Source organism: Falco naumanni, chromosome 10, assembly GCF_017639655.2.
Source record: "Falco naumanni isolate bFalNau1 chromosome 10, bFalNau1.pat, whole genome shotgun sequence".
NCBI classification, from domain to species: Eukaryota; Metazoa; Chordata; class Aves; order Falconiformes; family Falconidae; genus Falco; species Falco naumanni.
In genome coordinates this window covers 4,790,277-4,798,081 of record NC_054063.1, presented here as the reverse complement: position 1 = coordinate 4,798,081, position 7,805 = coordinate 4,790,277, and positions in this window count along the sequence as shown.

Sequence of the window (7,805 nt, the reverse complement as noted above, 5' to 3'; positions counted from 1 at the left end):
CACCATTAGTAGTGCCACTGCCCCTCTTTTCCTGATCGTACCAAAGCCCATGTAAGTCTCCAGGGGTTAGTGCTCTGCCTGCTCCATGTATCGATCCAGCGGCTGTCTGTTCAGGAGGGCTGCACCGCCTGCTTTGTCGGTCATTCAGGTCCAAGCTCTGCTAGTAACGGAGAAGGGGCAACTTAAAACAGGTATTAACACAAGTCTCGCTCGGCTTATTTGTGGCCTGTGAATTTCAGCAGATGAAAATACTTAGATACCGAGAGAGAAACAGAAATGGCCCAGCCTTCACGGTGCAAGAGCTCTACCTCAGCCTGGGGTGACATCCTTCCCCTGGAGCCATTCCTACCAGTGGTTTCTTGCGTGCTCACAGAGTAGCTCTCTAGACTATGATCTTCAGCTTCCTAATGTGACAAAGCACTGATGACCGAGGCCCTGTGCTCTCCCTGACGAGTGGCTTTCCCCACCACTCTTTAAGACGCTTTTTTACAGCTACAGCTGTTTTCCCTTATTTACACTGTAACTACATCCTTATGGTTTCTGTCATGAGGTATTGCTATCAGCTAGAAAGCTTACCTTGGCCTTGCCAAAGCTCCTGTCCAACAGCGACAGCTGCTTTATCCAGAAAGTCACTTGGGTGAGCAGGGAAGGCAATAAGAAAGCTTAAGATCCAGTTTTCTATTCTCCATCCTGTTTCCCTTTCTTAAAAGAAGGGCTTACCTGCACATCCCTGCTGTCTGCAGGCAGCATATTCAGTGGCTTTGGAGCGTGCGTGTTGCAACAGAGCTTCAGTGTGTGAGCCGTGATGTTCCGGACCTGTTCCCCAGCTCTCCCTTGACCTTGCAGCCAGAGCTAGAGCTTGATCCAAACGGAACATGGCAACTCCAGTTTGAATAGCAGTCAGGCATCGCTGGGGATCTAATATTGATCCTCCATAAACCCTGACAATTGATGGCAGATGTGCTCCTGGGTAGAGAGTTTAAAGCCTGGGGAACCGTTAAATTACCTAACCCAATCTCCCAGATCTTTTTCAGGATGCTGCATTTCCCCTTGGCTACCTCTGAACATCTCCCCAAAAGACAGCCAAGTCCTTCCCTGTAACAGTGAGAGGAAGAGAATTCACCACTCCTTGATAACATCCCAGACAGAGGATAACGTATCGGGGCTCTTTTGGGCTGTCTGCTGTGTGAGAGACAAGACCCAAAGGTAGGAGATGCAGCAGAGCAGCTGGTGAGGCTAGAGGAGCGGTGTGGCCGGAGGGCGCAGTGCCTGCTGGAGGTAGGGCCCAGAGCCCAGGTGCCTCCATGCGCCCAGCCTTGGGCAATGGGCACCCAGCACCCCCGCGGGCTGGCCCAGGGAGGTCAGGCGGCCCTGCTTGCTGCCAGGCTGTGCCGTGCCGTGCTGGTGCACCTTTATTCTGCCCTCCCGTCAGCTTTAGGATCACAGCCGGGTGGCGGAGTGCCACAGTAGTGATGTAAAAGACGCCTCAAGAAGTGCAGCGGAGGCCGGGGCTCTTTGCGGGCATTTTCTCAGCCCTGGTGCCCTCAGCACACTGTGAACATCCCCATCCCCTCCAAAACCTGACAGCCCGCTGCTCTTCCTCCCCCCACAACAGTGCATACACCCTTCATCCTGGTAAAGCCAAACTACTCCAGTGTTCGGATGTCAGCATATCCCCAAGGGAAAAATGTCCTGGACTTACACAGACCCTGACCTCCCTGCCTGCTAAAACCCCCTTGAACAAGGTTGCTTTGTTATTATCTCACCCACAGCCGTCACAAACAAAAAATTAAATCTGAAGCTTTGAAAGGCAGCCCCCCCTCTCCAAACAGCAGTGGAACCTGGACACAGTTCTGTTCTCTAGAGCGTCAGCATCTGCATAGCCCTGCTCCATCCCCTTCCAGCCCGAGCTGGCTCACAGGCCCAGCGTTCACAGCACACTGTTACACTGACTGCACCCTGCAGAAGCGTCCTCCAGAGCTGCTGACATCCCCCACCCCCTGCACCACCTTCCTCGAGTGAGCTCCTGCCCTCTGTGCTCACCCACACGACTGCCCATCGCCTCTTCCGCACGGTGCTGCTGCCACGCTTGGGCACCATGCCCAAGTACCTTGTCACCTGGGAATCCCACATCCCTAAATTGTCCACAATTTAGATCCATTGTGGATCTAAATCCAGGATGGGAGATATTCAGATGACCGTAGACAGCACAGAAAGGAAACGGGTGCTATAGGAAAAGGGATTCAGGGGGACCCTCAGATGCACAGAAACCCACAGCACTCTGCCAGCACCAAGCGTACTCAGAAACCACTGGAGTGCACTGAAAGGCACTGGGAGCCCCCAGATCCCACAAGGAGGCACCAGGAGGATGCTGAATGGCCGCAGAGGGTGCTTGAAAGAATCCAGGCAGACAACACTGGTGGGCCCTAAAGAGAGTCTGTCATATGCTGGACAGGTTGGGGTTCAAACCCGAGTTTGTAGTATACAGATCAGACACCGCTTTGGGCTAGTGCAGCTGTGACACTTGGCCAGTGGGGTATCAACAGGCACATTCTGCAACACAAACTGAATTCCCCATTTTCTGTCAATTCAATTTTGCAGAACATATTTAGGGATATTAGCACAATGTTCCAGAATTAAGAGTTTGGAAGCCCTGACCCTTAGGCCAAGATCTCAGCAGAGACCAGTGATGCACTGTGCACAGAGTGGGTTTCCCCGACCCCCCCCACTGCCCCAATTTATGATGTGAGGAAATACTGCAGTCTTCCACATGCTGGGCTACCAGCCCGTGGCTAATCGATCCAGATACCCCTGGAGCAGACCCGTGCAGGCCCGTTGCTGACACCCCTGAGAATGCCCGTTGCTCCTGTGGTTCCTTAGCTGTTCCAATGCCAAAGGAAGCTTTAGCTGGATCTAACGCAAGGGTGCCCAAAACAACAGGAGCCATCGCAACATTTTTGCAGTCATAGTACGAATCACAAAAGAGTAGTTCTCCCATCATCACGGAAGTTTTACCTTCCAACAAATCATATATTTGGATACTTTTGCTGTAAAAGTTGGGTAGGAATCTAATTGTATTATCAAAGAGATCTCACACACAACCTGTGCAAACTGCTGATGCCATGCCCTCCCCACAGCGCTCCTGGCCACTGCCTCTTCCTAGGGGCCACTTCTATGCACCTTCCATGGTCTGAACTGGCCATGGGGACCCCCAGCACCGCTCAGTTCTCACCTGTCTCTGGTTGGTCCCTACACACATACAGCCCAAGGGTGCTTGGGGCCCAGAAACCTCCTCAGTCACCCCTGGGGACCTCCCAAGCCTTGCACTCCTCTCAGCATGTGGCAACAGCTGCTGCTGCCAGTGTCAGCTTCCTGCAGCTTGAGCTGCCAAGACAAGTCCGCCACCTTCTGCGCAAGGAGCGTATGGGGGGTGCTGCACCATTTTTGTCCTCACATGGACATTCAGTTCATAGCTGGGTAGAGGAATCCCAGCTGATTCCATCCTAGTATTTGCTGGGCTAGGTAAGTACATGACCCCCATGGCTCCGTTGTCCAGTACAGACGCTATGCCCTAGCTTCCTAACTGCGCGTACCTGGATCTCCAGCATGTCCCTCTGTACTTGGGTTTCCAGTTTATCCCAGTTCATCTGGTTCTACAGACTTTCCAGTTCTGCTTGCAATTGTCTTCTTTTCTTTCCATCATTTTCTAGGGCATCCAGGTGTCCAGACTTTGCTGTTGTGCTCACAATTCCCTTGTTTTCTTTAGCTTGCTTTCTAAAGTCTCCCCTTCTGTCTGAGCTTCCAATTTATCCAAGCGCAATGGAGTGTTCACAGGAACAAGGCTGTTGAATAGAAAGCACCAAGAGCTTGGGCTGCTTGTGAAGACAAGCCAGGCATGCAGCAAATAAATCACAACTTGAGATTGTCCCGGAAGTTTGCTCTAGTGATTTACTTCACGTACCAGTGTTGTTCTCCCCTTTTTTAAACCTTGCCAGGTTTTGTCTTTGACCTGTGGGATTTTTCTGTGTTATAGTCAACTTTGTTCAGTTAAAGTGAACTAAATATTTCTGGGAACACTTAAGAACTTTCAGGAAGTAGATACCTAACCAACCCCTGTAGTCTATAAGCACACCTTAGTTTAATAAGTCCTCAGTTACAGGAGATTCCTGTACGATTTTGTGCCTTTGGTGCTGAGTCTGCATATCTCACAGCAACTTGTTCTGTACTTCACACTGTGTTACTCCTTATTCATGTATCTTAAATATATATATTTTTGTGAAAATTATTTCTGAAATTCAACTGGTGGTGGCATCTAGCAGAGAATGAATTTCAAATACCGAACATGCACCAAAAATACATATTCTTCAACATTTCTGTCCTATTTGTCACTCCCGTTAGTGGGATTAGAGGTCTTGGAAGTTGAACCCCAGGTCCCATTCTCTGTGGCTGTGGAACAACCTAGACTGCAAAACCAGACTTTAATATAAAAATCACTGCTGAATGTAGTTGTTTGAGCACTGATAAGGTTCAGCACTGTCACTTAGATGGAAGGCCTGAAAACCTGAGAAGTGAGAAGTTCCAATACAGTATTTTGTACTAACGCTGCTCTTGGTGCTGCATATGACACAGCATGTTACAGACTTGGTGTACTCTCCAGCAGCTATCGAAACAGAGGTTCGTCTTCGAGCCCATGCACGCTGTCATCGAATGCACACGTAAATGGTTCAAGTGCTTTGCTGGATTGAAGCCAGGGACTCCACATCTCAGGGTAGTGACTTTTCTTGGGAAGAGGGAGGATCTGCACTTTGGTTCTGTTCTCGATAAGGATTCATCATTACAAATGGTAAGGGCCTGCCCCAAAGTTCAGCCAGGACGATGTTTATTTAAATGTACCCAGGATGCAGGTGCAATAAGTGCAACTAGTAATTTTACTGAAACGCTGCAGATTCTTATAGGGTGTGTGTCTGCTACGAGCTGTAGCCTAGAAGAGCGTGCATGGGCTTGAATGAGCCACTTGAAATAGTCAAGGCAATCAGGATCTCAGCAGGCTAAATTAGCAGTCTCAGTGTGGGCACAAATCTTTCTGCAGCTTCTTCCCCCAGCAAGCCAATGCCTGTCATAGAGTGTGTCACGTGAAAAGTTTACCCTAGGCTTCCAGGCATTGTCACGCTGTGGCTGTAACCAAGAGAAATAAGTGAACTGGGTTGGATTTCAAAGTGCCTGTATCTCTTGGGATGCCCTGTCATTTCTGATGACGCTAAAATGAGTCACAGCAACTGTCTTGCTTCATTAAGTTAAAATACTTCCCTTTCAAGTTCATGTTTTGTATCGCTTCCTTTTCAAATTAAATGTTTCATTGTTCCAGTTGCTATACAGATACAACACAGATTCTAGTCAGAGGACCAGATTTGCAGCTCTAACTCCCCCAGCCTAACACTTAATTCACGTTGGAAGAAATGGTGTCAACTGTACAGTACGGTGGTCATCAATGGGAGCTGGCTGTAAATAAACATCACTGGACCAACTTATTTGCAGAGGAATCCATCTCATTTAGTTTTAGGTGTCTAAGAATTACCTAAGTGTAAGATAGCGCTGTGGGCTCCTTTCTTAGCCCTGGACTCATGGCAATGCCCACGGGCTGTGCTTCAGCTGCCTGGAAGAGGATATGTTGCCACTGCTCACAGAGAGGGACCTGGGATCAGACTTAGCCAACTGTCAGAGAGCCACCATAAAGTAAGATGAACTTTGTCTTGATGGCAGATTTAGTTGGGGCAACTGCCTGGATGATGGAGAATTTTCATTAAGCTGGGTTGCTGGGCCTAAAAAACACATCCTTGGTTTTACGTCCCCTTCTTTTTATTACACTTCCCACTTTAGCCTGCTGAATAACCTGCGCTTTCTCCTTCCATGGTAGAAATCATAAACTCCCCATGTACACGAAACCATCAGTGCCCTGCTTAACCAGTGCAGACTAAGGTCTGGGGCCAAGCGAAAATCCTGTGCCACCCTGGAGAGCCCCTGAGACCTGGGGCACCAGCAAGGATGCTCTCTCTACTAGTGCTAGCAACCAAGCATGTTGCTTGGTTTTCTTCTTCTTTTGGTTTGTGTGAACAACATGATCAGTTATTAAACCATTTCCACCACGTCTGGTTAGTATTTGGTGGGATTCTGCTGAACAAGATGTGTTTGAGCCACGTTTGTCCACCCTGTCTGTCAGCAGGCTGGAGTGTAAACACCAGAGTAGGTGATAGTGTCCTAGCACCAGTATTTACAGAGAGAAATAAATAAGTTGCTAAACCTCAAACCATATATTTTGTCCAGTTCAAGAGTCCATTTTGGGCAAGGGTGCCAAGTGTTTTCATGCTTGTGGCCTTCTTTTGAAAGGAGAGGCTGTTTGAGAAAGACTCGCTCTATTTGTCCCCAGCACTTGTTTTTAAAGGCAGATTCAAAGGTCTCCACTGTCTCTTGACTGCAGCAAGAATGTCTGGGAGGGAAGGGCAGGAACAGAGAACACGTCTAAATTTTCCCAGTAAAGTCAGGTCATATATCTGATATTTACCCCGCAGATATACTGCCGTATGCATGTCACATACACCTGCATGTATCATATACATTAATTAACATGCCTGGTTCAAACAAAGAGCGTGGCCAACTGACAGCATCCTACACACAAAACTCCAGGCAAGGACATCTTCGGTGAGTAATGGCCTTCCATGCAATGCTGGCACCTCGTTACAGCAGAGAGTGACATTGCCATTTGAAGGCTGCAGTTAAATGTGGGAAGGTCCGTCATGAGCTGGCAGGGCTAATAATGTTATCAGTGTAATCACCAGGCATTAGAGGAGGATTATGAAGGTATGTACCCTGTGGAAAAAAAACCCCAGAGATTGTGCAAGTTCATCTGTGTTGCATTATTATTATAGCTGCTGAAAAGTAGTGATGGATACAGCCAGCAGCTCCTCTGCAAAAGCTAGTGATGGAAGGGGTGAGTGATGTTAGCTAATCTCCAAACAGTCCAATTATATTTGCATCTATATTCATACATTTTGCACACTTTCAGAAGAAGCCCAGCAAAACTGCGCACTTCTCTTTTTGGAAGCTATGTCCAGCTCAAATCCCACGAGAGGGGCGAGATATCTGTGAGGAGCCTGCAGTGTCTGAGAGTTTTTACGAAGATAAAAACAAACAAACTTTCAAAGGGGCTTCATAGAAGTACACTCTGAGAAAGTATGTAGAAAAACTCTGCATTTAGCTAATTTCTCAAATGCAGTAACCAAAAACTATCGAAACACATTTCATGCTGCGTTTTTAAGAAGACCGCTGACCTCCATGCAAGTAATCCTATGCTCCTGAGAAAGATAAGAAATAAAAAAAGATCAGTCACAAAAATTACAGGATGAAAAAATGAATCCATAACTTCCTGTTTCCAAACAGAAGAGCTAAACCACCTCCTCACATTTGGAAGGAATAGGCGGAAAATATAAGATGGCTGGGTCATCTGGTCAAGTGCTGGGGTATGGCAAGTCACGGCTGCTTCAAAGATGAGAAAGTCTCACAACAAGAAAAATGTGCAGTCTGCGCTCTGTGCCTGTTCTTAGTAGTTACGTTAGGTTAAAGCCCGAAGCATAAGTATTCCAAGGTCTTTTTTTTTTCTTTTCTTTTTTTTTTTTTTTTTTAATTTTAGCAATCGCCACGCGAGGGCAGTAAACCCTGTTTTCTACCGAAGGAATTATTTTTTTCTTTTAGGTTCCGAACAGGTTGCACAAAGTGCTTGTTCAATAGTGTATGCAGCTGATATTTGCACA